Source organism: Schistocerca americana, unplaced genomic scaffold (genome assembly GCF_021461395.2).
Source record: "Schistocerca americana isolate TAMUIC-IGC-003095 unplaced genomic scaffold, iqSchAmer2.1 HiC_scaffold_700, whole genome shotgun sequence".
Classification (NCBI taxonomy): domain Eukaryota; kingdom Metazoa; phylum Arthropoda; class Insecta; order Orthoptera; family Acrididae; genus Schistocerca; species Schistocerca americana.
In genome coordinates, this window is record NW_025726457.1 from 26,131 (window position 1) to 54,008 (window position 27,878).

The 27,878-nt window shown below is 53.6% G+C and overlaps 62 non-coding genes across 62 annotated transcripts; 13 read left to right on the forward strand and 49 right to left on the reverse strand.

Annotated features, from left to right (window-relative positions):
• Nucleotides 1-291: 291 nt before the first annotated feature.
• Trnam-cau lies at nt 292-364 on the reverse strand. The gene has a single exon. It is a non-coding gene; the product is annotated as a tRNA-Met (tRNA).
• An 813-nt stretch (nt 365-1,177) lies between these two features.
• On the forward strand, nt 1,178-1,249 carry Trnag-ucc. Its single transcript has one exon. It is a non-coding gene; the product is annotated as a tRNA-Gly (tRNA).
• A 278-nt stretch (nt 1,250-1,527) lies between these two features.
• On the reverse strand, nt 1,528-1,609 carry Trnas-aga. The gene has a single exon. It is a non-coding gene; the product is annotated as a tRNA-Ser (tRNA).
• A 139-nt stretch (nt 1,610-1,748) lies between these two features.
• Trnak-uuu lies at nt 1,749-1,821 on the reverse strand. The gene has a single exon. It is a non-coding gene; the product is annotated as a tRNA-Lys (tRNA).
• A 279-nt stretch (nt 1,822-2,100) lies between these two features.
• Nucleotides 2,101-2,172, reverse strand: Trnae-uuc. Its single transcript has one exon. It is a non-coding gene; the product is annotated as a tRNA-Glu (tRNA).
• Nucleotides 2,173-2,494: 322 nt separating this feature from the next.
• Nucleotides 2,495-2,567, reverse strand: Trnam-cau. Its single transcript has one exon. It is a non-coding gene; the product is annotated as a tRNA-Met (tRNA).
• Nucleotides 2,568-3,380: 813 nt separating this feature from the next.
• Trnag-ucc lies at nt 3,381-3,452 on the forward strand. The gene has a single exon. It is a non-coding gene; the product is annotated as a tRNA-Gly (tRNA).
• Nucleotides 3,453-3,730: 278 nt separating this feature from the next.
• On the reverse strand, nt 3,731-3,812 carry Trnas-aga. The gene has a single exon. It is a non-coding gene; the product is annotated as a tRNA-Ser (tRNA).
• Nucleotides 3,813-3,951: 139 nt separating this feature from the next.
• Nucleotides 3,952-4,024, reverse strand: Trnak-uuu. The gene has a single exon. It is a non-coding gene; the product is annotated as a tRNA-Lys (tRNA).
• A 279-nt stretch (nt 4,025-4,303) lies between these two features.
• Trnae-uuc lies at nt 4,304-4,375 on the reverse strand. The gene has a single exon. It is a non-coding gene; the product is annotated as a tRNA-Glu (tRNA).
• A 322-nt stretch (nt 4,376-4,697) lies between these two features.
• On the reverse strand, nt 4,698-4,770 carry Trnam-cau. The gene has a single exon. It is a non-coding gene; the product is annotated as a tRNA-Met (tRNA).
• An 813-nt stretch (nt 4,771-5,583) lies between these two features.
• Trnag-ucc lies at nt 5,584-5,655 on the forward strand. Its single transcript has one exon. It is a non-coding gene; the product is annotated as a tRNA-Gly (tRNA).
• Nucleotides 5,656-5,933: 278 nt separating this feature from the next.
• On the reverse strand, nt 5,934-6,015 carry Trnas-aga. Its single transcript has one exon. It is a non-coding gene; the product is annotated as a tRNA-Ser (tRNA).
• Nucleotides 6,016-6,154: 139 nt separating this feature from the next.
• On the reverse strand, nt 6,155-6,227 carry Trnak-uuu. Its single transcript has one exon. It is a non-coding gene; the product is annotated as a tRNA-Lys (tRNA).
• A 279-nt stretch (nt 6,228-6,506) lies between these two features.
• On the reverse strand, nt 6,507-6,578 carry Trnae-uuc. Its single transcript has one exon. It is a non-coding gene; the product is annotated as a tRNA-Glu (tRNA).
• Nucleotides 6,579-6,900: 322 nt separating this feature from the next.
• On the reverse strand, nt 6,901-6,973 carry Trnam-cau. The gene has a single exon. It is a non-coding gene; the product is annotated as a tRNA-Met (tRNA).
• An 813-nt stretch (nt 6,974-7,786) lies between these two features.
• Trnag-ucc lies at nt 7,787-7,858 on the forward strand. Its single transcript has one exon. It is a non-coding gene; the product is annotated as a tRNA-Gly (tRNA).
• A 278-nt stretch (nt 7,859-8,136) lies between these two features.
• On the reverse strand, nt 8,137-8,218 carry Trnas-aga. Its single transcript has one exon. It is a non-coding gene; the product is annotated as a tRNA-Ser (tRNA).
• Nucleotides 8,219-8,357: 139 nt separating this feature from the next.
• On the reverse strand, nt 8,358-8,430 carry Trnak-uuu. The gene has a single exon. It is a non-coding gene; the product is annotated as a tRNA-Lys (tRNA).
• A 279-nt stretch (nt 8,431-8,709) lies between these two features.
• Trnae-uuc lies at nt 8,710-8,781 on the reverse strand. Its single transcript has one exon. It is a non-coding gene; the product is annotated as a tRNA-Glu (tRNA).
• Nucleotides 8,782-9,103: 322 nt separating this feature from the next.
• Trnam-cau lies at nt 9,104-9,176 on the reverse strand. Its single transcript has one exon. It is a non-coding gene; the product is annotated as a tRNA-Met (tRNA).
• Nucleotides 9,177-9,989: 813 nt separating this feature from the next.
• Trnag-ucc lies at nt 9,990-10,061 on the forward strand. The gene has a single exon. It is a non-coding gene; the product is annotated as a tRNA-Gly (tRNA).
• A 278-nt stretch (nt 10,062-10,339) lies between these two features.
• Nucleotides 10,340-10,421, reverse strand: Trnas-aga. The gene has a single exon. It is a non-coding gene; the product is annotated as a tRNA-Ser (tRNA).
• A 139-nt stretch (nt 10,422-10,560) lies between these two features.
• On the reverse strand, nt 10,561-10,633 carry Trnak-uuu. The gene has a single exon. It is a non-coding gene; the product is annotated as a tRNA-Lys (tRNA).
• A 279-nt stretch (nt 10,634-10,912) lies between these two features.
• Nucleotides 10,913-10,984, reverse strand: Trnae-uuc. The gene has a single exon. It is a non-coding gene; the product is annotated as a tRNA-Glu (tRNA).
• Nucleotides 10,985-11,306: 322 nt separating this feature from the next.
• Trnam-cau lies at nt 11,307-11,379 on the reverse strand. Its single transcript has one exon. It is a non-coding gene; the product is annotated as a tRNA-Met (tRNA).
• Nucleotides 11,380-12,192: 813 nt separating this feature from the next.
• Trnag-ucc lies at nt 12,193-12,264 on the forward strand. Its single transcript has one exon. It is a non-coding gene; the product is annotated as a tRNA-Gly (tRNA).
• Nucleotides 12,265-12,542: 278 nt separating this feature from the next.
• On the reverse strand, nt 12,543-12,624 carry Trnas-aga. The gene has a single exon. It is a non-coding gene; the product is annotated as a tRNA-Ser (tRNA).
• A 139-nt stretch (nt 12,625-12,763) lies between these two features.
• Trnak-uuu lies at nt 12,764-12,836 on the reverse strand. The gene has a single exon. It is a non-coding gene; the product is annotated as a tRNA-Lys (tRNA).
• A 279-nt stretch (nt 12,837-13,115) lies between these two features.
• On the reverse strand, nt 13,116-13,187 carry Trnae-uuc. Its single transcript has one exon. It is a non-coding gene; the product is annotated as a tRNA-Glu (tRNA).
• Nucleotides 13,188-13,509: 322 nt separating this feature from the next.
• On the reverse strand, nt 13,510-13,582 carry Trnam-cau. Its single transcript has one exon. It is a non-coding gene; the product is annotated as a tRNA-Met (tRNA).
• Nucleotides 13,583-14,395: 813 nt separating this feature from the next.
• Trnag-ucc lies at nt 14,396-14,467 on the forward strand. Its single transcript has one exon. It is a non-coding gene; the product is annotated as a tRNA-Gly (tRNA).
• A 278-nt stretch (nt 14,468-14,745) lies between these two features.
• On the reverse strand, nt 14,746-14,827 carry Trnas-aga. The gene has a single exon. It is a non-coding gene; the product is annotated as a tRNA-Ser (tRNA).
• Nucleotides 14,828-14,966: 139 nt separating this feature from the next.
• Nucleotides 14,967-15,039, reverse strand: Trnak-uuu. Its single transcript has one exon. It is a non-coding gene; the product is annotated as a tRNA-Lys (tRNA).
• A 279-nt stretch (nt 15,040-15,318) lies between these two features.
• Nucleotides 15,319-15,390, reverse strand: Trnae-uuc. Its single transcript has one exon. It is a non-coding gene; the product is annotated as a tRNA-Glu (tRNA).
• A 322-nt stretch (nt 15,391-15,712) lies between these two features.
• Nucleotides 15,713-15,785, reverse strand: Trnam-cau. Its single transcript has one exon. It is a non-coding gene; the product is annotated as a tRNA-Met (tRNA).
• An 813-nt stretch (nt 15,786-16,598) lies between these two features.
• Nucleotides 16,599-16,670, forward strand: Trnag-ucc. The gene has a single exon. It is a non-coding gene; the product is annotated as a tRNA-Gly (tRNA).
• A 278-nt stretch (nt 16,671-16,948) lies between these two features.
• On the reverse strand, nt 16,949-17,030 carry Trnas-aga. The gene has a single exon. It is a non-coding gene; the product is annotated as a tRNA-Ser (tRNA).
• Nucleotides 17,031-17,169: 139 nt separating this feature from the next.
• Trnak-uuu lies at nt 17,170-17,242 on the reverse strand. The gene has a single exon. It is a non-coding gene; the product is annotated as a tRNA-Lys (tRNA).
• Nucleotides 17,243-17,521: 279 nt separating this feature from the next.
• On the reverse strand, nt 17,522-17,593 carry Trnae-uuc. The gene has a single exon. It is a non-coding gene; the product is annotated as a tRNA-Glu (tRNA).
• Nucleotides 17,594-17,915: 322 nt separating this feature from the next.
• On the reverse strand, nt 17,916-17,988 carry Trnam-cau. The gene has a single exon. It is a non-coding gene; the product is annotated as a tRNA-Met (tRNA).
• Nucleotides 17,989-18,801: 813 nt separating this feature from the next.
• Nucleotides 18,802-18,873, forward strand: Trnag-ucc. Its single transcript has one exon. It is a non-coding gene; the product is annotated as a tRNA-Gly (tRNA).
• A 278-nt stretch (nt 18,874-19,151) lies between these two features.
• On the reverse strand, nt 19,152-19,233 carry Trnas-aga. Its single transcript has one exon. It is a non-coding gene; the product is annotated as a tRNA-Ser (tRNA).
• Nucleotides 19,234-19,372: 139 nt separating this feature from the next.
• Trnak-uuu lies at nt 19,373-19,445 on the reverse strand. Its single transcript has one exon. It is a non-coding gene; the product is annotated as a tRNA-Lys (tRNA).
• A 279-nt stretch (nt 19,446-19,724) lies between these two features.
• On the reverse strand, nt 19,725-19,796 carry Trnae-uuc. The gene has a single exon. It is a non-coding gene; the product is annotated as a tRNA-Glu (tRNA).
• Nucleotides 19,797-20,118: 322 nt separating this feature from the next.
• Nucleotides 20,119-20,191, reverse strand: Trnam-cau. The gene has a single exon. It is a non-coding gene; the product is annotated as a tRNA-Met (tRNA).
• An 813-nt stretch (nt 20,192-21,004) lies between these two features.
• Trnag-ucc lies at nt 21,005-21,076 on the forward strand. The gene has a single exon. It is a non-coding gene; the product is annotated as a tRNA-Gly (tRNA).
• Nucleotides 21,077-21,354: 278 nt separating this feature from the next.
• Nucleotides 21,355-21,436, reverse strand: Trnas-aga. Its single transcript has one exon. It is a non-coding gene; the product is annotated as a tRNA-Ser (tRNA).
• A 139-nt stretch (nt 21,437-21,575) lies between these two features.
• On the reverse strand, nt 21,576-21,648 carry Trnak-uuu. Its single transcript has one exon. It is a non-coding gene; the product is annotated as a tRNA-Lys (tRNA).
• A 279-nt stretch (nt 21,649-21,927) lies between these two features.
• Trnae-uuc lies at nt 21,928-21,999 on the reverse strand. Its single transcript has one exon. It is a non-coding gene; the product is annotated as a tRNA-Glu (tRNA).
• Nucleotides 22,000-22,321: 322 nt separating this feature from the next.
• Nucleotides 22,322-22,394, reverse strand: Trnam-cau. Its single transcript has one exon. It is a non-coding gene; the product is annotated as a tRNA-Met (tRNA).
• Nucleotides 22,395-23,207: 813 nt separating this feature from the next.
• Nucleotides 23,208-23,279, forward strand: Trnag-ucc. Its single transcript has one exon. It is a non-coding gene; the product is annotated as a tRNA-Gly (tRNA).
• Nucleotides 23,280-23,557: 278 nt separating this feature from the next.
• Trnas-aga lies at nt 23,558-23,639 on the reverse strand. The gene has a single exon. It is a non-coding gene; the product is annotated as a tRNA-Ser (tRNA).
• Nucleotides 23,640-23,778: 139 nt separating this feature from the next.
• Nucleotides 23,779-23,851, reverse strand: Trnak-uuu. The gene has a single exon. It is a non-coding gene; the product is annotated as a tRNA-Lys (tRNA).
• Nucleotides 23,852-24,130: 279 nt separating this feature from the next.
• Nucleotides 24,131-24,202, reverse strand: Trnae-uuc. Its single transcript has one exon. It is a non-coding gene; the product is annotated as a tRNA-Glu (tRNA).
• Nucleotides 24,203-24,524: 322 nt separating this feature from the next.
• Trnam-cau lies at nt 24,525-24,597 on the reverse strand. Its single transcript has one exon. It is a non-coding gene; the product is annotated as a tRNA-Met (tRNA).
• An 813-nt stretch (nt 24,598-25,410) lies between these two features.
• On the forward strand, nt 25,411-25,482 carry Trnag-ucc. Its single transcript has one exon. It is a non-coding gene; the product is annotated as a tRNA-Gly (tRNA).
• Nucleotides 25,483-25,760: 278 nt separating this feature from the next.
• Nucleotides 25,761-25,842, reverse strand: Trnas-aga. Its single transcript has one exon. It is a non-coding gene; the product is annotated as a tRNA-Ser (tRNA).
• Nucleotides 25,843-25,981: 139 nt separating this feature from the next.
• Nucleotides 25,982-26,054, reverse strand: Trnak-uuu. Its single transcript has one exon. It is a non-coding gene; the product is annotated as a tRNA-Lys (tRNA).
• A 279-nt stretch (nt 26,055-26,333) lies between these two features.
• On the reverse strand, nt 26,334-26,405 carry Trnae-uuc. The gene has a single exon. It is a non-coding gene; the product is annotated as a tRNA-Glu (tRNA).
• Nucleotides 26,406-26,727: 322 nt separating this feature from the next.
• On the reverse strand, nt 26,728-26,800 carry Trnam-cau. Its single transcript has one exon. It is a non-coding gene; the product is annotated as a tRNA-Met (tRNA).
• Nucleotides 26,801-27,613: 813 nt separating this feature from the next.
• Trnag-ucc lies at nt 27,614-27,685 on the forward strand. Its single transcript has one exon. It is a non-coding gene; the product is annotated as a tRNA-Gly (tRNA).
• Nucleotides 27,686-27,878: the final 193 nt, after the last annotated feature.

The following is a 27,878-nucleotide window of genomic DNA, read 5'->3' on the forward strand; positions in this document are numbered from 1 at the left end:
TCCTCTGGCATTTCGCGCTGAATCCGGACTCAGTGGTGTTCTCTGTTTGCGAGCATATTTGCGCGTACAGACTGGCATGGCGCACAGCTCGAAACTGACTATTCATTGCTGTTTGCATCATATTTTACTCATAACAGGGGAGGAGAAAGGTCAAAGCTGTACCTTGCCATAGCTGGATGTAAACATTTTGACGCTGAGGCGTGGACTCCTTGTGGATAACAAACGACAATTCAGTTCGTTCCCTAGCAACAGCAACGCCGTTAATTCAGCCATGATGTACAGCAAATTAAATGCCCCAGGTGAGGATCGAACTCACGACCTTAAGATTATGAGACTTACGCGCTGCCCACTGCGCTACCGAGGCACGTTTGCGACCAACGTCCCAGGAAACTTGGTAAGCCTCGCATATTAGAGATAGACAGTTTGCGCTTTCTCAAGAATCTGTTGTGTTGCTACACGTGCTTTCCCGAATTGCTAGATTAAACTGCTGCCGCGGCTCTTCCAACGGAAAGCAGCACTGCCTGAGGTTACAGTACATCGCCCTTGCGGCACCTGAACACAGCGGCCTGTAGGGCCAGGCTGACGCTAGAGTTCAGATATAGCACGCGTCCGTCCAAGTACGGTCTCTTGCGTGCTGCGTGTTTGGTTCTTCTCACAGCGAATCCTGCTATACATTCCTGAGGCTGACGCAGCTCAAACGAGCAATCGGCGCGGCAGCATTATAGCGAGAACAGCAAAACGATGCATCGGCCGGGAATCGAACCCGGGCCGCCCGCGTGGTAGGCGAACAACCTGCCGCTTTTTTTGTTGTTGTTCTCATTTTTTTAGTTGCATTTGTTGGGGGCGGTCGACCGTGCTTCCCGAGCATATTCCAGAGTAGCTGTCTGCAGGGAAAGTGGGATTGCCACCCAACGACGCCGGATACAACCGAAAAAAGTGCTACACACGCGGAGTCCCCCACTACACTGCCTTAAAGCGACCGCTCATCACTATCGTGTGAGTAACCTTGCGGCCGCGGCGACGAGTCTTGCCCAAAGACGCAGCGTGCGTGGAGGCGCTGCCCGAACGCGTGTGGATGCACCCTCCTACCTCGTAAAGCGCCTACAGCTACTATCACCGTGGGCCGCTGCCGGCGGGCGAGAAGCCGACACAGCGCGGCGTTACGAGCATCGGCTGTGCGGTGGTGGTGTAATGGTGAGCATAGTTGCCTTCCAAGCAGTTGATCCGGGTTCGATTCCCGGCCACCGCAACGGGCGCAAATTTTTACGTATGAGTATGTGAGCCACGTGCTGTTAAATTAACGTTTTCTTTCCGTCGTTGCTCCACGCAGGCCATCCTGTAGTATGTCCCGACTTGTCCCGACTTTGCTCGGCTGACGCGAAAGCTGACGCTTGGAATTCGCCCTTATCAAGAGGACAGGCGATATAAACGGCTGTGAGAGGTGAGGTGTAGCGAAGTACCAAAACGACAGGCAAACTGCGAAATTTTCTGCTCCTTCTTCTTAAACAAAAAAATAAAAAAGAGAGACGCAGTCGGTAGGACTCGAACCTACGCTCCCAGAGGGAATCTGATTTCTAGTCAGACGCCTTAACCACTCGGCCACGACTGCTCGCAGCCAAAAGTTCCCTCGAATCGTGAAAACTCAAACCGTTCTGCGCAGTATGTTGACAGGAAACGAACTCCGTGCACTGATTACGACAGGGCTACCAGCGCTACGAGACGAGCCATTACGGAAGCGTTAAAATCTTCGCCCGGACAGGGACTCGAACCCTGGACCCTTAGGTTAAAAGCCTAATGCTCTACCGACTGAGCTATCCGGGCTCACACTTGTTGTGGGATGGAGCAGCTGCAGGCAATGTGAATAACTGGAACGCGTAATTGCTGGCTTCTGGCGCAACTGGCGACTTCACCGACTTGCCACTGACGCTGGTAGCAGCCCAACAGGGGACCAGTGCCTCTTCTCCCTTTATCCCGGTGCTGACAGTAATTGCATCTCGTGCCTGTTTTCCCCGATTACGCTCGGTTGAAGCTCCGGAAGGAGGGCGACAAACGAGGGTTGGAGGGCCAAAACATGGAGGGTCGTGTGCGCAAAAACTTCCCTTCCGGTACCGGGAATCGAACCCGGGCCTCCTGGGTGAAAGCCAGGTATCCTAGCCACTAGACCACACCGGATTTGCTCGTTAAGTGTCAGGTTAACTCCCTCTCCTCTGGCATTTCGCGCTGAATCCGGACTCAGTGGTGTTCTCTGTTTGCGAGCATATTTGCGCGTACAGACTGGCATGGCGCACAGCTCGAAACTGACTATTCATTGCTGTTTGCATCATATTTTACTCATAACAGGGGAGGAGAAAGGTCAAAGCTGTACCTTGCCATAGCTGGATGTAAACATTTTGACGCTGAGGCGTGGACTCCTTGTGGATAACAAACGACAATTCAGTTCGTTCCCTAGCAACAGCAACGCCGTTAATTCAGCCATGATGTACAGCAAATTAAATGCCCCAGGTGAGGATCGAACTCACGACCTTAAGATTATGAGACTTACGCGCTGCCCACTGCGCTACCGAGGCACGTTTGCGACCAACGTCCCAGGAAACTTGGTAAGTCTCGCATATTAGAGATAGACAGTTTGCGCTTTCTCAAGAATCTGTTGTGTTGCTACACGTGCTTTCCCGAATTGCTAGATTAAACTGCTGCCGCGGCTCTTCCAACGGAAAGCAGCACTGCCTGAGGTTACAGTACATCGCCCTTGCGGCACCTGAACACAGCGGCCTGTAGGGCCAGGCTGACGCTAGAGTTCAGATATAGCACGCGTCCGTCCAAGTACGGTCTCTTGCGTGCTGCGTGTTTGGTTCTTCTCACAGCGAATCCTGCTATACATTCCTGAGGCTGACGCAGCTCAAACGAGCAATCGGCGCGGCAGCATTATAGCGAGAACAGCAAAACGATGCATCGGCCGGGAATCGAACCCGGGCCGCCCGCGTGGTAGGCGAACAACCTGCCGCTTTTTTTGTTGTTGTTCTCATTTTTTTAGTTGCATTTGTTGGGGGCGGTCGACCGTGCTTCCCGAGCATATTCCAGAGTAGCTGTCTGCAGGGAAAGTGGGATTGCCACCCAACGACGCCGGATACAACCGAAAAAAGTGCTACACACGCGGAGTCCCCCACTACACTGCCTTAAAGCGACCGCTCATCACTATCGTGTGAGTAACCTTGCGGCCGCGGCGACGAGTCTTGCCCAAAGACGCAGCGTGCGTGGAGGCGCTGCCCGAACGCGTGTGGATGCACCCTCCTACCTCGTAAAGCGCCTACAGCTACTATCACCGTGGGCCGCTGCCGGCGGGCGGGAAGCCGACACAGCGCGGCGTTACGAGCATCGGCTGTGCGGTGGTGGTGTAATGGTGAGCATAGTTGCCTTCCAAGCAGTTGATCCGGGTTCGATTCCCGGCCACCGCAACGGGCGCAAATTTTTACGTATGAGTATGTGAGCCACGTGCTGTTAAATTAACGTTTTCTTTCCGTCGTTGCTCCACGCAGGCCATCCTGTAGTATGTCCCGACTTGTCCCGACTTTGCTCGGCTGACGCGAAAGCTGACGCTTGGAATTCGCCCTTATCAAGAGGACAGGCGATATAAACGGCTGTGAGAGGTGAGGTGTAGCGAAGTACCAAAACGACAGGCAAACTGCGAAATTTTCTGCTCCTTCTTCTTAAACAAAAAAATAAAAAAGAGAGACGCAGTCGGTAGGACTCGAACCTACGCTCCCAGAGGGAATCTGATTTCTAGTCAGACGCCTTAACCACTCGGCCACGACTGCTCGCAGCCAAAAGTTCCCTCGAATCGTGAAAACTCAAACCGTTCTGCGCAGTATGTTGACAGGAAACGAACTCCGTGCACTGATTACGACAGGGCTACCAGCGCTACGAGACGAGCCATTACGGAAGCGTTAAAATCTTCGCCCGGACAGGGACTCGAACCCTGGACCCTTAGGTTAAAAGCCTAATGCTCTACCGACTGAGCTATCCGGGCTCACACTTGTTGTGGGATGGAGCAGCTGCAGGCAATGTGAATAACTGGAACGCGTAATTGCTGGCTTCTGGCGCAACTGGCGACTTCACCGACTTGCCACTGACGCTGGTAGCAGCCCAACAGGGGACCAGTGCCTCTTCTCCCTTTATCCCGGTGCTGACAGTAATTGCATCTCGTGCCTGTTTTCCCCGATTACGCTCGGTTGAAGCTCCGGAAGGAGGGCGACAAACGAGGGTTGGAGGGCCAAAACATGGAGGGTCGTGTGCGCAAAAACTTCCCTTCCGGTACCGGGAATCGAACCCGGGCCTCCTGGGTGAAAGCCAGGTATCCTAGCCACTAGACCACACCGGATTTGCTCGTTAAGTGTCAGGTTAACTCCCTCTCCTCTGGCATTTCGCGCTGAATCCGGACTCAGTGGTGTTCTCTGTTTGCGAGCATATTTGCGCGTACAGACTGGCATGGCGCACAGCTCGAAACTGACTATTCATTGCTGTTTGCATCATATTTTACTCATAACAGGGGAGGAGAAAGGTCAAAGCTGTACCTTGCCATAGCTGGATGTAAACATTTTGACGCTGAGGCGTGGACTCCTTGTGGATAACAAACGACAATTCAGTTCGTTCCCTAGCAACAGCAACGCCGTTAATTCAGCCATGATGTACAGCAAATTAAATGCCCCAGGTGAGGATCGAACTCACGACCTTAAGATTATGAGACTTACGCGCTGCCCACTGCGCTACCGAGGCACGTTTGCGACCAACGTCCCAGGAAACTTGGTAAGTCTCGCATATTAGAGATAGACAGTTTGCGCTTTCTCAAGAATCTGTTGTGTTGCTACACGTGCTTTCCCGAATTGCTAGATTAAACTGCTGCCGCGGCTCTTCCAACGGAAAGCAGCACTGCCTGAGGTTACAGTACATCGCCCTTGCGGCACCTGAACACAGCGGCCTGTAGGGCCAGGCTGACGCTAGAGTTCAGATATAGCACGCGTCCGTCCAAGTACGGTCTCTTGCGTGCTGCGTGTTTGGTTCTTCTCACAGCGAATCCTGCTATACATTCCTGAGGCTGACGCAGCTCAAACGAGCAATCGGCGCGGCAGCATTATAGCGAGAACAGCAAAACGATGCATCGGCCGGGAATCGAACCCGGGCCGCCCGCGTGGTAGGCGAACAACCTGCCGCTTTTTTTGTTGTTGTTCTCATTTTTTTAGTTGCATTTGTTGGGGGCGGTCGACCGTGCTTCCCGAGCATATTCCAGAGTAGCTGTCTGCAGGGAAAGTGGGATTGCCACCCAACGACGCCGGATACAACCGAAAAAAGTGCTACACACGCGGAGTCCCCCACTACACTGCCTTAAAGCGACCGCTCATCACTATCGTGTGAGTAACCTTGCGGCCGCGGCGACGAGTCTTGCCCAAAGACGCAGCGTGCGTGGAGGCGCTGCCCGAACGCGTGTGGATGCACCCTCCTACCTCGTAAAGCGCCTACAGCTACTATCACCGTGGGCCGCTGCCGGCGGGCGGGAAGCCGACACAGCGCGGCGTTACGAGCATCGGCTGTGCGGTGGTGGTGTAATGGTGAGCATAGTTGCCTTCCAAGCAGTTGATCCGGGTTCGATTCCCGGCCACCGCAACGGGCGCAAATTTTTACGTATGAGTATGTGAGCCACGTGCTGTTAAATTAACGTTTTCTTTCCGTCGTTGCTCCACGCAGGCCATCCTGTAGTATGTCCCGACTTGTCCCGACTTTGCTCGGCTGACGCGAAAGCTGACGCTTGGAATTCGCCCTTATCAAGAGGACAGGCGATATAAACGGCTGTGAGAGGTGAGGTGTAGCGAAGTACCAAAACGACAGGCAAACTGCGAAATTTTCTGCTCCTTCTTCTTAAACAAAAAAATAAAAAAGAGAGACGCAGTCGGTAGGACTCGAACCTACGCTCCCAGAGGGAATCTGATTTCTAGTCAGACGCCTTAACCACTCGGCCACGACTGCTCGCAGCCAAAAGTTCCCTCGAATCGTGAAAACTCAAACCGTTCTGCGCAGTATGTTGACAGGAAACGAACTCCGTGCACTGATTACGACAGGGCTACCAGCGCTACGAGACGAGCCATTACGGAAGCGTTAAAATCTTCGCCCGGACAGGGACTCGAACCCTGGACCCTTAGGTTAAAAGCCTAATGCTCTACCGACTGAGCTATCCGGGCTCACACTTGTTGTGGGATGGAGCAGCTGCAGGCAATGTGAATAACTGGAACGCGTAATTGCTGGCTTCTGGCGCAACTGGCGACTTCACCGACTTGCCACTGACGCTGGTAGCAGCCCAACAGGGGACCAGTGCCTCTTCTCCCTTTATCCCGGTGCTGACAGTAATTGCATCTCGTGCCTGTTTTCCCCGATTACGCTCGGTTGAAGCTCCGGAAGGAGGGCGACAAACGAGGGTTGGAGGGCCAAAACATGGAGGGTCGTGTGCGCAAAAACTTCCCTTCCGGTACCGGGAATCGAACCCGGGCCTCCTGGGTGAAAGCCAGGTATCCTAGCCACTAGACCACACCGGATTTGCTCGTTAAGTGTCAGGTTAACTCCCTCTCCTCTGGCATTTCGCGCTGAATCCGGACTCAGTGGTGTTCTCTGTTTGCGAGCATATTTGCGCGTACAGACTGGCATGGCGCACAGCTCGAAACTGACTATTCATTGCTGTTTGCATCATATTTTACTCATAACAGGGGAGGAGAAAGGTCAAAGCTGTACCTTGCCATAGCTGGATGTAAACATTTTGACGCTGAGGCGTGGACTCCTTGTGGATAACAAACGACAATTCAGTTCGTTCCCTAGCAACAGCAACGCCGTTAATTCAGCCATGATGTACAGCAAATTAAATGCCCCAGGTGAGGATCGAACTCACGACCTTAAGATTATGAGACTTACGCGCTGCCCACTGCGCTACCGAGGCACGTTTGCGACCAACGTCCCAGGAAACTTGGTAAGCCTCGCATATTAGAGATAGACAGTTTGCGCTTTCTCAAGAATCTGTTGTGTTGCTACACGTGCTTTCCCGAATTGCTAGATTAAACTGCTGCCGCGGCTCTTCCAACGGAAAGCAGCACTGCCTGAGGTTACAGTACATCGCCCTTGCGGCACCTGAACACAGCGGCCTGTAGGGCCAGGCTGACGCTAGAGTTCAGATATAGCACGCGTCCGTCCAAGTACGGTCTCTTGCGTGCTGCGTGTTTGGTTCTTCTCACAGCGAATCCTGCTATACATTCCTGAGGCTGACGCAGCTCAAACGAGCAATCGGCGCGGCAGCATTATAGCGAGAACAGCAAAACGATGCATCGGCCGGGAATCGAACCCGGGCCGCCCGCGTGGTAGGCGAACAACCTGCCGCTTTTTTTGTTGTTGTTCTCATTTTTTTAGTTGCATTTGTTGGGGGCGGTCGACCGTGCTTCCCGAGCATATTCCAGAGTAGCTGTCTGCAGGGAAAGTGGGATTGCCACCCAACGACGCCGGATACAACCGAAAAAAGTGCTACACACGCGGAGTCCCCCACTACACTGCCTTAAAGCGACCGCTCATCACTATCGTGTGAGTAACCTTGCGGCCGCGGCGACGAGTCTTGCCCAAAGACGCAGCGTGCGTGGAGGCGCTGCCCGAACGCGTGTGGATGCACCCTCCTACCTCGTAAAGCGCCTACAGCTACTATCACCGTGGGCCGCTGCCGGCGGGCGGGAAGCCGACACAGCGCGGCGTTACGAGCATCGGCTGTGCGGTGGTGGTGTAATGGTGAGCATAGTTGCCTTCCAAGCAGTTGATCCGGGTTCGATTCCCGGCCACCGCAACGGGCGCAAATTTTTACGTATGAGTATGTGAGCCACGTGCTGTTAAATTAACGTTTTCTTTCCGTCGTTGCTCCACGCAGGCCATCCTGTAGTATGTCCCGACTTGTCCCGACTTTGCTCGGCTGACGCGAAAGCTGACGCTTGGAATTCGCCCTTATCAAGAGGACAGGCGATATAAACGGCTGTGAGAGGTGAGGTGTAGCGAAGTACCAAAACGACAGGCAAACTGCGAAATTTTCTGCTCCTTCTTCTTAAACAAAAAAATAAAAAAGAGAGACGCAGTCGGTAGGACTCGAACCTACGCTCCCAGAGGGAATCTGATTTCTAGTCAGACGCCTTAACCACTCGGCCACGACTGCTCGCAGCCAAAAGTTCCCTCGAATCGTGAAAACTCAAACCGTTCTGCGCAGTATGTTGACAGGAAACGAACTCCGTGCACTGATTACGACAGGGCTACCAGCGCTACGAGACGAGCCATTACGGAAGCGTTAAAATCTTCGCCCGGACAGGGACTCGAACCCTGGACCCTTAGGTTAAAAGCCTAATGCTCTACCGACTGAGCTATCCGGGCTCACACTTGTTGTGGGATGGAGCAGCTGCAGGCAATGTGAATAACTGGAACGCGTAATTGCTGGCTTCTGGCGCAACTGGCGACTTCACCGACTTGCCACTGACGCTGGTAGCAGCCCAACAGGGGACCAGTGCCTCTTCTCCCTTTATCCCGGTGCTGACAGTAATTGCATCTCGTGCCTGTTTTCCCCGATTACGCTCGGTTGAAGCTCCGGAAGGAGGGCGACAAACGAGGGTTGGAGGGCCAAAACATGGAGGGTCGTGTGCGCAAAAACTTCCCTTCCGGTACCGGGAATCGAACCCGGGCCTCCTGGGTGAAAGCCAGGTATCCTAGCCACTAGACCACACCGGATTTGCTCGTTAAGTGTCAGGTTAACTCCCTCTCCTCTGGCATTTCGCGCTGAATCCGGACTCAGTGGTGTTCTCTGTTTGCGAGCATATTTGCGCGTACAGACTGGCATGGCGCACAGCTCGAAACTGACTATTCATTGCTGTTTGCATCATATTTTACTCATAACAGGGGAGGAGAAAGGTCAAAGCTGTACCTTGCCATAGCTGGATGTAAACATTTTGACGCTGAGGCGTGGACTCCTTGTGGATAACAAACGACAATTCAGTTCGTTCCCTAGCAACAGCAACGCCGTTAATTCAGCCATGATGTACAGCAAATTAAATGCCCCAGGTGAGGATCGAACTCACGACCTTAAGATTATGAGACTTACGCGCTGCCCACTGCGCTACCGAGGCACGTTTGCGACCAACGTCCCAGGAAACTTGGTAAGCCTCGCATATTAGAGATAGACAGTTTGCGCTTTCTCAAGAATCTGTTGTGTTGCTACACGTGCTTTCCCGAATTGCTAGATTAAACTGCTGCCGCGGCTCTTCCAACGGAAAGCAGCACTGCCTGAGGTTACAGTACATCGCCCTTGCGGCACCTGAACACAGCGGCCTGTAGGGCCAGGCTGACGCTAGAGTTCAGATATAGCACGCGTCCGTCCAAGTACGGTCTCTTGCGTGCTGCGTGTTTGGTTCTTCTCACAGCGAATCCTGCTATACATTCCTGAGGCTGACGCAGCTCAAACGAGCAATCGGCGCGGCAGCATTATAGCGAGAACAGCAAAACGATGCATCGGCCGGGAATCGAACCCGGGCCGCCCGCGTGGTAGGCGAACAACCTGCCGCTTTTTTTGTTGTTGTTCTCATTTTTTTAGTTGCATTTGTTGGGGGCGGTCGACCGTGCTTCCCGAGCATATTCCAGAGTAGCTGTCTGCAGGGAAAGTGGGATTGCCACCCAACGACGCCGGATACAACCGAAAAAAGTGCTACACACGCGGAGTCCCCCACTACACTGCCTTAAAGCGACCGCTCATCACTATCGTGTGAGTAACCTTGCGGCCGCGGCGACGAGTCTTGCCCAAAGACGCAGCGTGCGTGGAGGCGCTGCCCGAACGCGTGTGGATGCACCCTCCTACCTCGTAAAGCGCCTACAGCTACTATCACCGTGGGCCGCTGCCGGCGGGCGAGAAGCCGACACAGCGCGGCGTTACGAGCATCGGCTGTGCGGTGGTGGTGTAATGGTGAGCATAGTTGCCTTCCAAGCAGTTGATCCGGGTTCGATTCCCGGCCACCGCAACGGGCGCAAATTTTTACGTATGAGTATGTGAGCCACGTGCTGTTAAATTAACGTTTTCTTTCCGTCGTTGCTCCACGCAGGCCATCCTGTAGTATGTCCCGACTTGTCCCGACTTTGCTCGGCTGACGCGAAAGCTGACGCTTGGAATTCGCCCTTATCAAGAGGACAGGCGATATAAACGGCTGTGAGAGGTGAGGTGTAGCGAAGTACCAAAACGACAGGCAAACTGCGAAATTTTCTGCTCCTTCTTCTTAAACAAAAAAATAAAAAAGAGAGACGCAGTCGGTAGGACTCGAACCTACGCTCCCAGAGGGAATCTGATTTCTAGTCAGACGCCTTAACCACTCGGCCACGACTGCTCGCAGCCAAAAGTTCCCTCGAATCGTGAAAACTCAAACCGTTCTGCGCAGTATGTTGACAGGAAACGAACTCCGTGCACTGATTACGACAGGGCTACCAGCGCTACGAGACGAGCCATTACGGAAGCGTTAAAATCTTCGCCCGGACAGGGACTCGAACCCTGGACCCTTAGGTTAAAAGCCTAATGCTCTACCGACTGAGCTATCCGGGCTCACACTTGTTGTGGGATGGAGCAGCTGCAGGCAATGTGAATAACTGGAACGCGTAATTGCTGGCTTCTGGCGCAACTGGCGACTTCACCGACTTGCCACTGACGCTGGTAGCAGCCCAACAGGGGACCAGTGCCTCTTCTCCCTTTATCCCGGTGCTGACAGTAATTGCATCTCGTGCCTGTTTTCCCCGATTACGCTCGGTTGAAGCTCCGGAAGGAGGGCGACAAACGAGGGTTGGAGGGCCAAAACATGGAGGGTCGTGTGCGCAAAAACTTCCCTTCCGGTACCGGGAATCGAACCCGGGCCTCCTGGGTGAAAGCCAGGTATCCTAGCCACTAGACCACACCGGATTTGCTCGTTAAGTGTCAGGTTAACTCCCTCTCCTCTGGCATTTCGCGCTGAATCCGGACTCAGTGGTGTTCTCTGTTTGCGAGCATATTTGCGCGTACAGACTGGCATGGCGCACAGCTCGAAACTGACTATTCATTGCTGTTTGCATCATATTTTACTCATAACAGGGGAGGAGAAAGGTCAAAGCTGTACCTTGCCATAGCTGGATGTAAACATTTTGACGCTGAGGCGTGGACTCCTTGTGGATAACAAACGACAATTCAGTTCGTTCCCTAGCAACAGCAACGCCGTTAATTCAGCCATGATGTACAGCAAATTAAATGCCCCAGGTGAGGATCGAACTCACGACCTTAAGATTATGAGACTTACGCGCTGCCCACTGCGCTACCGAGGCACGTTTGCGACCAACGTCCCAGGAAACTTGGTAAGCCTCGCATATTAGAGATAGACAGTTTGCGCTTTCTCAAGAATCTGTTGTGTTGCTACACGTGCTTTCCCGAATTGCTAGATTAAACTGCTGCCGCGGCTCTTCCAACGGAAAGCAGCACTGCCTGAGGTTACAGTACATCGCCCTTGCGGCACCTGAACACAGCGGCCTGTAGGGCCAGGCTGACGCTAGAGTTCAGATATAGCACGCGTCCGTCCAAGTACGGTCTCTTGCGTGCTGCGTGTTTGGTTCTTCTCACAGCGAATCCTGCTATACATTCCTGAGGCTGACGCAGCTCAAACGAGCAATCGGCGCGGCAGCATTATAGCGAGAACAGCAAAACGATGCATCGGCCGGGAATCGAACCCGGGCCGCCCGCGTGGTAGGCGAACAACCTGCCGCTTTTTTTGTTGTTGTTCTCATTTTTTTAGTTGCATTTGTTGGGGGCGGTCGACCGTGCTTCCCGAGCATATTCCAGAGTAGCTGTCTGCAGGGAAAGTGGGATTGCCACCCAACGACGCCGGATACAACCGAAAAAAGTGCTACACACGCGGAGTCCCCCACTACACTGCCTTAAAGCGACCGCTCATCACTATCGTGTGAGTAACCTTGCGGCCGCGGCGACGAGTCTTGCCCAAAGACGCAGCGTGCGTGGAGGCGCTGCCCGAACGCGTGTGGATGCACCCTCCTACCTCGTAAAGCGCCTACAGCTACTATCACCGTGGGCCGCTGCCGGCGGGCGAGAAGCCGACACAGCGCGGCGTTACGAGCATCGGCTGTGCGGTGGTGGTGTAATGGTGAGCATAGTTGCCTTCCAAGCAGTTGATCCGGGTTCGATTCCCGGCCACCGCAACGGGCGCAAATTTTTACGTATGAGTATGTGAGCCACGTGCTGTTAAATTAACGTTTTCTTTCCGTCGTTGCTCCACGCAGGCCATCCTGTAGTATGTCCCGACTTGTCCCGACTTTGCTCGGCTGACGCGAAAGCTGACGCTTGGAATTCGCCCTTATCAAGAGGACAGGCGATATAAACGGCTGTGAGAGGTGAGGTGTAGCGAAGTACCAAAACGACAGGCAAACTGCGAAATTTTCTGCTCCTTCTTCTTAAACAAAAAAATAAAAAAGAGAGACGCAGTCGGTAGGACTCGAACCTACGCTCCCAGAGGGAATCTGATTTCTAGTCAGACGCCTTAACCACTCGGCCACGACTGCTCGCAGCCAAAAGTTCCCTCGAATCGTGAAAACTCAAACCGTTCTGCGCAGTATGTTGACAGGAAACGAACTCCGTGCACTGATTACGACAGGGCTACCAGCGCTACGAGACGAGCCATTACGGAAGCGTTAAAATCTTCGCCCGGACAGGGACTCGAACCCTGGACCCTTAGGTTAAAAGCCTAATGCTCTACCGACTGAGCTATCCGGGCTCACACTTGTTGTGGGATGGAGCAGCTGCAGGCAATGTGAATAACTGGAACGCGTAATTGCTGGCTTCTGGCGCAACTGGCGACTTCACCGACTTGCCACTGACGCTGGTAGCAGCCCAACAGGGGACCAGTGCCTCTTCTCCCTTTATCCCGGTGCTGACAGTAATTGCATCTCGTGCCTGTTTTCCCCGATTACGCTCGGTTGAAGCTCCGGAAGGAGGGCGACAAACGAGGGTTGGAGGGCCAAAACATGGAGGGTCGTGTGCGCAAAAACTTCCCTTCCGGTACCGGGAATCGAACCCGGGCCTCCTGGGTGAAAGCCAGGTATCCTAGCCACTAGACCACACCGGATTTGCTCGTTAAGTGTCAGGTTAACTCCCTCTCCTCTGGCATTTCGCGCTGAATCCGGACTCAGTGGTGTTCTCTGTTTGCGAGCATATTTGCGCGTACAGACTGGCATGGCGCACAGCTCGAAACTGACTATTCATTGCTGTTTGCATCATATTTTACTCATAACAGGGGAGGAGAAAGGTCAAAGCTGTACCTTGCCATAGCTGGATGTAAACATTTTGACGCTGAGGCGTGGACTCCTTGTGGATAACAAACGACAATTCAGTTCGTTCCCTAGCAACAGCAACGCCGTTAATTCAGCCATGATGTACAGCAAATTAAATGCCCCAGGTGAGGATCGAACTCACGACCTTAAGATTATGAGACTTACGCGCTGCCCACTGCGCTACCGAGGCACGTTTGCGACCAACGTCCCAGGAAACTTGGTAAGTCTCGCATATTAGAGATAGACAGTTTGCGCTTTCTCAAGAATCTGTTGTGTTGCTACACGTGCTTTCCCGAATTGCTAGATTAAACTGCTGCCGCGGCTCTTCCAACGGAAAGCAGCACTGCCTGAGGTTACAGTACATCGCCCTTGCGGCACCTGAACACAGCGGCCTGTAGGGCCAGGCTGACGCTAGAGTTCAGATATAGCACGCGTCCGTCCAAGTACGGTCTCTTGCGTGCTGCGTGTTTGGTTCTTCTCACAGCGAATCCTGCTATACATTCCTGAGGCTGACGCAGCTCAAACGAGCAATCGGCGCGGCAGCATTATAGCGAGAACAGCAAAACGATGCATCGGCCGGGAATCGAACCCGGGCCGCCCGCGTGGTAGGCGAACAACCTGCCGCTTTTTTTGTTGTTGTTCTCATTTTTTTAGTTGCATTTGTTGGGGGCGGTCGACCGTGCTTCCCGAGCATATTCCAGAGTAGCTGTCTGCAGGGAAAGTGGGATTGCCACCCAACGACGCCGGATACAACCGAAAAAAGTGCTACACACGCGGAGTCCCCCACTACACTGCCTTAAAGCGACCGCTCATCACTATCGTGTGAGTAACCTTGCGGCCGCGGCGACGAGTCTTGCCCAAAGACGCAGCGTGCGTGGAGGCGCTGCCCGAACGCGTGTGGATGCACCCTCCTACCTCGTAAAGCGCCTACAGCTACTATCACCGTGGGCCGCTGCCGGCGGGCGGGAAGCCGACACAGCGCGGCGTTACGAGCATCGGCTGTGCGGTGGTGGTGTAATGGTGAGCATAGTTGCCTTCCAAGCAGTTGATCCGGGTTCGATTCCCGGCCACCGCAACGGGCGCAAATTTTTACGTATGAGTATGTGAGCCACGTGCTGTTAAATTAACGTTTTCTTTCCGTCGTTGCTCCACGCAGGCCATCCTGTAGTATGTCCCGACTTGTCCCGACTTTGCTCGGCTGACGCGAAAGCTGACGCTTGGAATTCGCCCTTATCAAGAGGACAGGCGATATAAACGGCTGTGAGAGGTGAGGTGTAGCGAAGTACCAAAACGACAGGCAAACTGCGAAATTTTCTGCTCCTTCTTCTTAAACAAAAAAATAAAAAAGAGAGACGCAGTCGGTAGGACTCGAACCTACGCTCCCAGAGGGAATCTGATTTCTAGTCAGACGCCTTAACCACTCGGCCACGACTGCTCGCAGCCAAAAGTTCCCTCGAATCGTGAAAACTCAAACCGTTCTGCGCAGTATGTTGACAGGAAACGAACTCCGTGCACTGATTACGACAGGGCTACCAGCGCTACGAGACGAGCCATTACGGAAGCGTTAAAATCTTCGCCCGGACAGGGACTCGAACCCTGGACCCTTAGGTTAAAAGCCTAATGCTCTACCGACTGAGCTATCCGGGCTCACACTTGTTGTGGGATGGAGCAGCTGCAGGCAATGTGAATAACTGGAACGCGTAATTGCTGGCTTCTGGCGCAACTGGCGACTTCACCGACTTGCCACTGACGCTGGTAGCAGCCCAACAGGGGACCAGTGCCTCTTCTCCCTTTATCCCGGTGCTGACAGTAATTGCATCTCGTGCCTGTTTTCCCCGATTACGCTCGGTTGAAGCTCCGGAAGGAGGGCGACAAACGAGGGTTGGAGGGCCAAAACATGGAGGGTCGTGTGCGCAAAAACTTCCCTTCCGGTACCGGGAATCGAACCCGGGCCTCCTGGGTGAAAGCCAGGTATCCTAGCCACTAGACCACACCGGATTTGCTCGTTAAGTGTCAGGTTAACTCCCTCTCCTCTGGCATTTCGCGCTGAATCCGGACTCAGTGGTGTTCTCTGTTTGCGAGCATATTTGCGCGTACAGACTGGCATGGCGCACAGCTCGAAACTGACTATTCATTGCTGTTTGCATCATATTTTACTCATAACAGGGGAGGAGAAAGGTCAAAGCTGTACCTTGCCATAGCTGGATGTAAACATTTTGACGCTGAGGCGTGGACTCCTTGTGGATAACAAACGACAATTCAGTTCGTTCCCTAGCAACAGCAACGCCGTTAATTCAGCCATGATGTACAGCAAATTAAATGCCCCAGGTGAGGATCGAACTCACGACCTTAAGATTATGAGACTTACGCGCTGCCCACTGCGCTACCGAGGCACGTTTGCGACCAACGTCCCAGGAAACTTGGTAAGCCTCGCATATTAGAGATAGACAGTTTGCGCTTTCTCAAGAATCTGTTGTGTTGCTACACGTGCTTTCCCGAATTGCTAGATTAAACTGCTGCCGCGGCTCTTCCAACGGAAAGCAGCACTGCCTGAGGTTACAGTACATCGCCCTTGCGGCACCTGAACACAGCGGCCTGTAGGGCCAGGCTGACGCTAGAGTTCAGATATAGCACGCGTCCGTCCAAGTACGGTCTCTTGCGTGCTGCGTGTTTGGTTCTTCTCACAGCGAATCCTGCTATACATTCCTGAGGCTGACGCAGCTCAAACGAGCAATCGGCGCGGCAGCATTATAGCGAGAACAGCAAAACGATGCATCGGCCGGGAATCGAACCCGGGCCGCCCGCGTGGTAGGCGAACAACCTGCCGCTTTTTTTGTTGTTGTTCTCATTTTTTTAGTTGCATTTGTTGGGGGCGGTCGACCGTGCTTCCCGAGCATATTCCAGAGTAGCTGTCTGCAGGGAAAGTGGGATTGCCACCCAACGACGCCGGATACAACCGAAAAAAGTGCTACACACGCGGAGTCCCCCACTACACTGCCTTAAAGCGACCGCTCATCACTATCGTGTGAGTAACCTTGCGGCCGCGGCGACGAGTCTTGCCCAAAGACGCAGCGTGCGTGGAGGCGCTGCCCGAACGCGTGTGGATGCACCCTCCTACCTCGTAAAGCGCCTACAGCTACTATCACCGTGGGCCGCTGCCGGCGGGCGGGAAGCCGACACAGCGCGGCGTTACGAGCATCGGCTGTGCGGTGGTGGTGTAATGGTGAGCATAGTTGCCTTCCAAGCAGTTGATCCGGGTTCGATTCCCGGCCACCGCAACGGGCGCAAATTTTTACGTATGAGTATGTGAGCCACGTGCTGTTAAATTAACGTTTTCTTTCCGTCGTTGCTCCACGCAGGCCATCCTGTAGTATGTCCCGACTTGTCCCGACTTTGCTCGGCTGACGCGAAAGCTGACGCTTGGAATTCGCCCTTATCAAGAGGACAGGCGATATAAACGGCTGTGAGAGGTGAGGTGTAGCGAAGTACCAAAACGACAGGCAAACTGCGAAATTTTCTGCTCCTTCTTCTTAAACAAAAAAATAAAAAAGAGAGACGCAGTCGGTAGGACTCGAACCTACGCTCCCAGAGGGAATCTGATTTCTAGTCAGACGCCTTAACCACTCGGCCACGACTGCTCGCAGCCAAAAGTTCCCTCGAATCGTGAAAACTCAAACCGTTCTGCGCAGTATGTTGACAGGAAACGAACTCCGTGCACTGATTACGACAGGGCTACCAGCGCTACGAGACGAGCCATTACGGAAGCGTTAAAATCTTCGCCCGGACAGGGACTCGAACCCTGGACCCTTAGGTTAAAAGCCTAATGCTCTACCGACTGAGCTATCCGGGCTCACACTTGTTGTGGGATGGAGCAGCTGCAGGCAATGTGAATAACTGGAACGCGTAATTGCTGGCTTCTGGCGCAACTGGCGACTTCACCGACTTGCCACTGACGCTGGTAGCAGCCCAACAGGGGACCAGTGCCTCTTCTCCCTTTATCCCGGTGCTGACAGTAATTGCATCTCGTGCCTGTTTTCCCCGATTACGCTCGGTTGAAGCTCCGGAAGGAGGGCGACAAACGAGGGTTGGAGGGCCAAAACATGGAGGGTCGTGTGCGCAAAAACTTCCCTTCCGGTACCGGGAATCGAACCCGGGCCTCCTGGGTGAAAGCCAGGTATCCTAGCCACTAGACCACACCGGATTTGCTCGTTAAGTGTCAGGTTAACTCCCTCTCCTCTGGCATTTCGCGCTGAATCCGGACTCAGTGGTGTTCTCTGTTTGCGAGCATATTTGCGCGTACAGACTGGCATGGCGCACAGCTCGAAACTGACTATTCATTGCTGTTTGCATCATATTTTACTCATAACAGGGGAGGAGAAAGGTCAAAGCTGTACCTTGCCATAGCTGGATGTAAACATTTTGACGCTGAGGCGTGGACTCCTTGTGGATAACAAACGACAATTCAGTTCGTTCCCTAGCAACAGCAACGCCGTTAATTCAGCCATGATGTACAGCAAATTAAATGCCCCAGGTGAGGATCGAACTCACGACCTTAAGATTATGAGACTTACGCGCTGCCCACTGCGCTACCGAGGCACGTTTGCGACCAACGTCCCAGGAAACTTGGTAAGCCTCGCATATTAGAGATAGACAGTTTGCGCTTTCTCAAGAATCTGTTGTGTTGCTACACGTGCTTTCCCGAATTGCTAGATTAAACTGCTGCCGCGGCTCTTCCAACGGAAAGCAGCACTGCCTGAGGTTACAGTACATCGCCCTTGCGGCACCTGAACACAGCGGCCTGTAGGGCCAGGCTGACGCTAGAGTTCAGATATAGCACGCGTCCGTCCAAGTACGGTCTCTTGCGTGCTGCGTGTTTGGTTCTTCTCACAGCGAATCCTGCTATACATTCCTGAGGCTGACGCAGCTCAAACGAGCAATCGGCGCGGCAGCATTATAGCGAGAACAGCAAAACGATGCATCGGCCGGGAATCGAACCCGGGCCGCCCGCGTGGTAGGCGAACAACCTGCCGCTTTTTTTGTTGTTGTTCTCATTTTTTTAGTTGCATTTGTTGGGGGCGGTCGACCGTGCTTCCCGAGCATATTCCAGAGTAGCTGTCTGCAGGGAAAGTGGGATTGCCACCCAACGACGCCGGATACAACCGAAAAAAGTGCTACACACGCGGAGTCCCCCACTACACTGCCTTAAAGCGACCGCTCATCACTATCGTGTGAGTAACCTTGCGGCCGCGGCGACGAGTCTTGCCCAAAGACGCAGCGTGCGTGGAGGCGCTGCCCGAACGCGTGTGGATGCACCCTCCTACCTCGTAAAGCGCCTACAGCTACTATCACCGTGGGCCGCTGCCGGCGGGCGGGAAGCCGACACAGCGCGGCGTTACGAGCATCGGCTGTGCGGTGGTGGTGTAATGGTGAGCATAGTTGCCTTCCAAGCAGTTGATCCGGGTTCGATTCCCGGCCACCGCAACGGGCGCAAATTTTTACGTATGAGTATGTGAGCCACGTGCTGTTAAATTAACGTTTTCTTTCCGTCGTTGCTCCACGCAGGCCATCCTGTAGTATGTCCCGACTTGTCCCGACTTTGCTCGGCTGACGCGAAAGCTGACGCTTGGAATTCGCCCTTATCAAGAGGACAGGCGATATAAACGGCTGTGAGAGGTGAGGTGTAGCGAAGTACCAAAACGACAGGCAAACTGCGAAATTTTCTGCTCCTTCTTCTTAAACAAAAAAATAAAAAAGAGAGACGCAGTCGGTAGGACTCGAACCTACGCTCCCAGAGGGAATCTGATTTCTAGTCAGACGCCTTAACCACTCGGCCACGACTGCTCGCAGCCAAAAGTTCCCTCGAATCGTGAAAACTCAAACCGTTCTGCGCAGTATGTTGACAGGAAACGAACTCCGTGCACTGATTACGACAGGGCTACCAGCGCTACGAGACGAGCCATTACGGAAGCGTTAAAATCTTCGCCCGGACAGGGACTCGAACCCTGGACCCTTAGGTTAAAAGCCTAATGCTCTACCGACTGAGCTATCCGGGCTCACACTTGTTGTGGGATGGAGCAGCTGCAGGCAATGTGAATAACTGGAACGCGTAATTGCTGGCTTCTGGCGCAACTGGCGACTTCACCGACTTGCCACTGACGCTGGTAGCAGCCCAACAGGGGACCAGTGCCTCTTCTCCCTTTATCCCGGTGCTGACAGTAATTGCATCTCGTGCCTGTTTTCCCCGATTACGCTCGGTTGAAGCTCCGGAAGGAGGGCGACAAACGAGGGTTGGAGGGCCAAAACATGGAGGGTCGTGTGCGCAAAAACTTCCCTTCCGGTACCGGGAATCGAACCCGGGCCTCCTGGGTGAAAGCCAGGTATCCTAGCCACTAGACCACACCGGATTTGCTCGTTAAGTGTCAGGTTAACTCCCTCTCCTCTGGCATTTCGCGCTGAATCCGGACTCAGTTGTGTTCTCTGTTTGCGAGCATATTTGCGCGTACAGACTGGCATGGCGCACAGCTCGAAACTGACTATTCATTGCTGTTTGCATCATATTTTACTCATAACAGGGGAGGAGAAAGGTCAAAGCTGTACCTTGCCATAGCTGGATGTAAACATTTTGACGCTGAGGCGTGGACTCCTTGTGGATAACAAACGACAATTCAGTTCGTTCCCTAGCAACAGCAACGCCGTTAATTCAGCCATGATGTACAGCAAATTAAATGCCCCAGGTGAGGATCGAACTCACGACCTTAAGATTATGAGACTTACGCGCTGCCCACTGCGCTACCGAGGCACGTTTGCGACCAACGTCCCAGGAAACTTGGTAAGCCTCGCATATTAGAGATAGACAGTTTGCGCTTTCTCAAGAATCTGTTGTGTTGCTACACGTGCTTTCCCGAATTGCTAGATTAAACTGCTGCCGCGGCTCTTCCAACGGAAAGCAGCACTGCCTGAGGTTACAGTACATCGCCCTTGCGGCACCTGAACACAGCGGCCTGTAGGGCCAGGCTGACGCTAGAGTTCAGATATAGCACGCGTCCGTCCAAGTACGGTCTCTTGCGTGCTGCGTGTTTGGTTCTTCTCACAGCGAATCCTGCTATACATTCCTGAGGCTGACGCAGCTCAAACGAGCAATCGGCGCGGCAGCATTATAGCGAGAACAGCAAAACGATGCATCGGCCGGGAATCGAACCCGGGCCGCCCGCGTGGTAGGCGAACAACCTGCCGCTTTTTTTGTTGTTGTTCTCATTTTTTTAGTTGCATTTGTTGGGGGCGGTCGACCGTGCTTCCCGAGCATATTCCAGAGTAGCTGTCTGCAGGGAAAGTGGGATTGCCACCCAACGACGCCGGATACAACCGAAAAAAGTGCTACACACGCGGAGTCCCCCACTACACTGCCTTAAAGCGACCGCTCATCACTATCGTGTGAGTAACCTTGCGGCCGCGGCGACGAGTCTTGCCCAAAGACGCAGCGTGCGTGGAGGCGCTGCCCGAACGCGTGTGGATGCACCCTCCTACCTCGTAAAGCGCCTACAGCTACTATCACCGTGGGCCGCTGCCGGCGGGCGGGAAGCCGACACAGCGCGGCGTTACGAGCATCGGCTGTGCGGTGGTGGTGTAATGGTGAGCATAGTTGCCTTCCAAGCAGTTGATCCGGGTTCGATTCCCGGCCACCGCAACGGGCGCAAATTTTTACGTATGAGTATGTGAGCCACGTGCTGTTAAATTAACGTTTTCTTTCCGTCGTTGCTCCACGCAGGCCATCCTGTAGTATGTCCCGACTTGTCCCGACTTTGCTCGGCTGACGCGAAAGCTGACGCTTGGAATTCGCCCTTATCAAGAGGACAGGCGATATAAACGGCTGTGAGAGGTGAGGTGTAGCGAAGTACCAAAACGACAGGCAAACTGCGAAATTTTCTGCTCCTTCTTCTTAAACAAAAAAATAAAAAAGAGAGACGCAGTCGGTAGGACTCGAACCTACGCTCCCAGAGGGAATCTGATTTCTAGTCAGACGCCTTAACCACTCGGCCACGACTGCTCGCAGCCAAAAGTTCCCTCGAATCGTGAAAACTCAAACCGTTCTGCGCAGTATGTTGACAGGAAACGAACTCCGTGCACTGATTACGACAGGGCTACCAGCGCTACGAGACGAGCCATTACGGAAGCGTTAAAATCTTCGCCCGGACAGGGACTCGAACCCTGGACCCTTAGGTTAAAAGCCTAATGCTCTACCGACTGAGCTATCCGGGCTCACACTTGTTGTGGGATGGAGCAGCTGCAGGCAATGTGAATAACTGGAACGCGTAATTGCTGGCTTCTGGCGCAACTGGCGACTTCACCGACTTGCCACTGACGCTGGTAGCAGCCCAACAGGGGACCAGTGCCTCTTCTCCCTTTATCCCGGTGCTGACAGTAATTGCATCTCGTGCCTGTTTTCCCCGATTACGCTCGGTTGAAGCTCCGGAAGGAGGGCGACAAACGAGGGTTGGAGGGCCAAAACATGGAGGGTCGTGTGCGCAAAAACTTCCCTTCCGGTACCGGGAATCGAACCCGGGCCTCCTGGGTGAAAGCCAGGTATCCTAGCCACTAGACCACACCGGATTTGCTCGTTAAGTGTCAGGTTAACTCCCTCTCCTCTGGCATTTCGCGCTGAATCCGGACTCAGTTGTGTTCTCTGTTTGCGAGCATATTTGCGCGTACAGACTGGCATGGCGCACAGCTCGAAACTGACTATTCATTGCTGTTTGCATCATATTTTACTCATAACAGGGGAGGAGAAAGGTCAAAGCTGTACCTTGCCATAGCTGGATGTAAACATTTTGACGCTGAGGCGTGGACTCCTTGTGGATAACAAACGACAATTCAGTTCGTTCCCTAGCAACAGCAACGCCGTTAATTCAGCCATGATGTACAGCAAATTAAATGCCCCAGGTGAGGATCGAACTCACGACCTTAAGATTATGAGACTTACGCGCTGCCCACTGCGCTACCGAGGCACGTTTGCGACCAACGTCCCAGGAAACTTGGTAAGCCTCGCATATTAGAGATAGACAGTTTGCGCTTTCTCAAGAATCTGTTGTGTTGCTACACGTGCTTTCCCGAATTGCTAGATTAAACTGCTGCCGCGGCTCTTCCAACGGAAAGCAGCACTGCCTGAGGTTACAGTACATCGCCCTTGCGGCACCTGAACACAGCGGCCTGTAGGGCCAGGCTGACGCTAGAGTTCAGATATAGCACGCGTCCGTCCAAGTACGGTCTCTTGCGTGCTGCGTGTTTGGTTCTTCTCACAGCGAATCCTGCTATACATTCCTGAGGCTGACGCAGCTCAAACGAGCAATCGGCGCGGCAGCATTATAGCGAGAACAGCAAAACGATGCATCGGCCGGGAATCGAACCCGGGCCGCCCGCGTGGTAGGCGAACAACCTGCCGCTTTTTTTGTTGTTGTTCTCATTTTTTTAGTTGCATTTGTTGGGGGCGGTCGACCGTGCTTCCCGAGCATATTCCAGAGTAGCTGTCTGCAGGGAAAGTGGGATTGCCACCCAACGACGCCGGATACAACCGAAAAAAGTGCTACACACGCGGAGTCCCCCACTACACTGCCTTAAAGCGACCGCTCATCACTATCGTGTGAGTAACCTTGCGGCCGCGGCGACGAGTCTTGCCCAAAGACGCAGCGTGCGTGGAGGCGCTGCCCGAACGCGTGTGGATGCACCCTCCTACCTCGTAAAGCGCCTACAGCTACTATCACCGTGGGCCGCTGCCGGCGGGCGGGAAGCCGACACAGCGCGGCGTTACGAGCATCGGCTGTGCGGTGGTGGTGTAATGGTGAGCATAGTTGCCTTCCAAGCAGTTGATCCGGGTTCGATTCCCGGCCACCGCAACGGGCGCAAATTTTTACGTATGAGTATGTGAGCCACGTGCTGTTAAATTAACGTTTTCTTTCCGTCGTTGCTCCACGCAGGCCATCCTGTAGTATGTCCCGACTTGTCCCGACTTTGCTCGGCTGACGCGAAAGCTGACGCTTGGAATTCGCCCTTATCAAGAGGACAGGCGATATAAACGGCTGTGAGAGGTGAGGTGTAGCGAAGTACCAAAACGACAGGCAAACTGCGAAATTTTCTGCTCCTTCTTCTTAAACAAAAAAATAAAAAAGAGAGACGCAGTCGGTAGGACTCGAACCTACGCTCCCAGAGGGAATCTGATTTCTAGTCAGACGCCTTAACCACTCGGCCACGACTGCTCGCAGCCAAAAGTTCCCTCGAATCGTGAAAACTCAAACCGTTCTGCGCAGTATGTTGACAGGAAACGAACTCCGTGCACTGATTACGACAGGGCTACCAGCGCTACGAGACGAGCCATTACGGAAGCGTTAAAATCTTCGCCCGGACAGGGACTCGAACCCTGGACCCTTAGGTTAAAAGCCTAATGCTCTACCGACTGAGCTATCCGGGCTCACACTTGTTGTGGGATGGAGCAGCTGCAGGCAATGTGAATAACTGGAACGCGTAATTGCTGGCTTCTGGCGCAACTGGCGACTTCACCGACTTGCCACTGACGCTGGTAGCAGCCCAACAGGGGACCAGTGCCTCTTCTCCCTTTATCCCGGTGCTGACAGTAATTGCATCTCGTGCCTGTTTTCCCCGATTACGCTCGGTTGAAGCTCCGGAAGGAGGGCGACAAACGAGGGTTGGAGGGCCAAAACATGGAGGGTCGTGTGCGCAAAAACTTCCCTTCCGGTACCGGGAATCGAACCCGGGCCTCCTGGGTGAAAGCCAGGTATCCTAGCCACTAGACCACACCGGATTTGCTCGTTAAGTGTCAGGTTAACTCCCTCTCCTCTGGCATTTCGCGCTGAATCCGGACTCAGTTGTGTTCTCTGTTTGCGAGCATATTTGCGCGTACAGACTGGCATGGCGCACAGCTCGAAACTGACTATTCATTGCTGTTTGCATCATATTTTACTCATAACAGGGGAGGAGAAAGGTCAAAGCTGTACCTTGCCATAGCTGGATGTAAACATTTTGACGCTGAGGCGTGGACTCCTTGTGGATAACAAACGACAATTCAGTTCGTTCCCTAGCAACAGCAACGCCGTTAATTCAGCCATGATGTACAGCAAATTAAATGCCCCAGGTGAGGATCGAACTCACGACCTTAAGATTATGAGACTTACGCGCTGCCCACTGCGCTACCGAGGCACGTTTGCGACCAACGTCCCAGGAAACTTGGTAAGCCTCGCATATTAGAGATAGACAGTTTGCGCTTTCTCAAGAATCTGTTGTGTTGCTACACGTGCTTTCCCGAATTGCTAGATTAAACTGCTGCCGCGGCTCTTCCAACGGAAAGCAGCACTGCCTGAGGTTACAGTACATCGCCCTTGCGGCACCTGAACACAGCGGCCTGTAGGGCCAGGCTGACGCTAGAGTTCAGATATAGCACGCGTCCGTCCAAGTACGGTCTCTTGCGTGCTGCGTGTTTGGTTCTTCTCACAGCGAATCCTGCTATACATTCCTGAGGCTGACGCAGCTCAAACGAGCAATCGGCGCGGCAGCATTATAGCGAGAACAGCAAAACGATGCATCGGCCGGGAATCGAACCCGGGCCGCCCGCGTGGTAGGCGAACAACCTGCCGCTTTTTTTGTTGTTGTTCTCATTTTTTTAGTTGCATTTGTTGGGGGCGGTCGACCGTGCTTCCCGAGCATATTCCAGAGTAGCTGTCTGCAGGGAAAGTGGGATTGCCACCCAACGACGCCGGATACAACCGAAAAAAGTGCTACACACGCGGAGTCCCCCACTACACTGCCTTAAAGCGACCGCTCATCACTATCGTGTGAGTAACCTTGCGGCCGCGGCGACGAGTCTTGCCCAAAGACGCAGCGTGCGTGGAGGCGCTGCCCGAACGCGTGTGGATGCACCCTCCTACCTCGTAAAGCGCCTACAGCTACTATCACCGTGGGCCGCTGCCGGCGGGCGGGAAGCCGACACAGCGCGGCGTTACGAGCATCGGCTGTGCGGTGGTGGTGTAATGGTGAGCATAGTTGCCTTCCAAGCAGTTGATCCGGGTTCGATTCCCGGCCACCGCAACGGGCGCAAATTTTTACGTATGAGTATGTGAGCCACGTGCTGTTAAATTAACGTTTTCTTTCCGTCGTTGCTCCACGCAGGCCATCCTGTAGTATGTCCCGACTTGTCCCGACTTTGCTCGGCTGACGCGAAAGCTGACGCTTGGAATTCGCCCTTATCAAGAGGACAGGCGATATAAACGGCTGTGAGAGGTGAGGTGTAGCGAAGTACCAAAACGACAGGCAAACTGCGAAATTTTCTGCTCCTTCTTCTTAAACAAAAAAATAAAAAAGAGAGACGCAGTCGGTAGGACTCGAACCTACGCTCCCAGAGGGAATCTGATTTCTAGTCAGACGCCTTAACCACTCGGCCACGACTGCTCGCAGCCAAAAGTTCCCTCGAATCGTGAAAACTCAAACCGTTCTGCGCAGTATGTTGACAGGAAACGAACTCCGTGCACTGATTACGACAGGGCTACCAGCGCTACGAGACGAGCCATTACGGAAGCGTTAAAATCTTCGCCCGGACAGGGACTCGAACCCTGGACCCTTAGGTTAAAAGCCTAATGCTCTACCGACTGAGCTATCCGGGCTCACACTTGTTGTGGGATGGAGCAGCTGCAGGCAATGTGAATAACTGGAACGCGTAATTGCTGGCTTCTGGCGCAACTGGCGACTTCACCGACTTGCCACTGACGCTGGTAGCAGCCCAACAGGGGACCAGTGCCTCTTCTCCCTTTATCCCGGTGCTGACAGTAATTGCATCTCGTGCCTGTTTTCCCCGATTACGCTCGGTTGAAGCTCCGGAAGGAGGGCGACAAACGAGGGTTGGAGGGCCAAAACATGGAGGGTCGTGTGCGCAAAAACTTCCCTTCCGGTACCGGGAATCGAACCCGGGCCTCCTGGGTGAAAGCCAGGTATCCTAGCCACTAGACCACACCGGATTTGCTCGTTAAGTGTCAGGTTAACTCCCTCTCCTCTGGCATTTCGCGCTGAATCCGGACTCAGTGGTGTTCTCTGTTTGCGAGCATATTTGCGCGTACAGACTGGCATGGCGCACAGCTCGAAACTGACTATTCATTGCTGTTTGCATCATATTTTACTCATAACAGGGGAGGAGAAAGGTCAAAGCTGTACCTTGCCATAGCTGGATGTAAACATTTTGACGCTGAGGCGTGGACTCCTTGTGGATAACAAACGACAATTCAGTTCGTTCCCTAGCAACAGCAACGCCGTTAATTCAGCCATGATGTACAGCAAATTAAATGCCCCAGGTGAGGATCGAACTCACGACCTTAAGATTATGAGACTTACGCGCTGCCCACTGCGCTACCGAGGCACGTTTGCGACCAACGTCCCAGGAAACTTGGTAAGCCTCGCATATTAGAGATAGACAGTTTGCGCTTTCTCAAGAATCTGTTGTGTTGCTACACGTGCTTTCCCGAATTGCTAGATTAAACTGCTGCCGCGGCTCTTCCAACGGAAAGCAGCACTGCCTGAGGTTACAGTACATCGCCCTTGCGGCACCTGAACACAGCGGCCTGTAGGGCCAGGCTGACGCTAGAGTTCAGATATAGCACGCGTCCGTCCAAGTACGGTCTCTTGCGTGCTGCGTGTTTGGTTCTTCTCACAGCGAATCCTGCTATACATTCCTGAGGCTGACGCAGCTCAAACGAGCAATCGGCGCGGCAGCATTATAGCGAGAACAGCAAAACGATGCATCGGCCGGGAATCGAACCCGGGCCGCCCGCGTGGTAGGCGAACAACCTGCCGCTTTTTTTGTTGTTGTTCTCATTTTTTTAGTTGCATTTGTTGGGGGCGGTCGACCGTGCTTCCCGAGCATATTCCAGAGTAGCTGTCTGCAGGGAAAGTGGGATTGCCACCCAACGACGCCGGATACAACCGAAAAAAGTGCTACACACGCGGAGTCCCCCACTACACTGCCTTAAAGCGACCGCTCATCACTATCGTGTGAGTAACCTTGCGGCCGCGGCGACGAGTCTTGCCCAAAGACGCAGCGTGCGTGGAGGCGCTGCCCGAACGCGTGTGGATGCACCCTCCTACCTCGTAAAGCGCCTACAGCTACTATCACCGTGGGCCGCTGCCGGCGGGCGGGAAGCCGACACAGCGCGGCGTTACGAGCATCGGCTGTGCGGTGGTGGTGTAATGGTGAGCATAGTTGCCTTCCAAGCAGTTGATCCGGGTTCGATTCCCGGCCACCGCAACGGGCGCAAATTTTTACGTATGAGTATGTGAGCCACGTGCTGTTAAATTAACGTTTTCTTTCCGTCGTTGCTCCACGCAGGCCATCCTGTAGTATGTCCCGACTTGTCCCGACTTTGCTCGGCTGACGCGAAAGCTGACGCTTGGAATTCGCCCTTATCAAGAGGACAGGCGATATAAACGGCTGTGAGAGG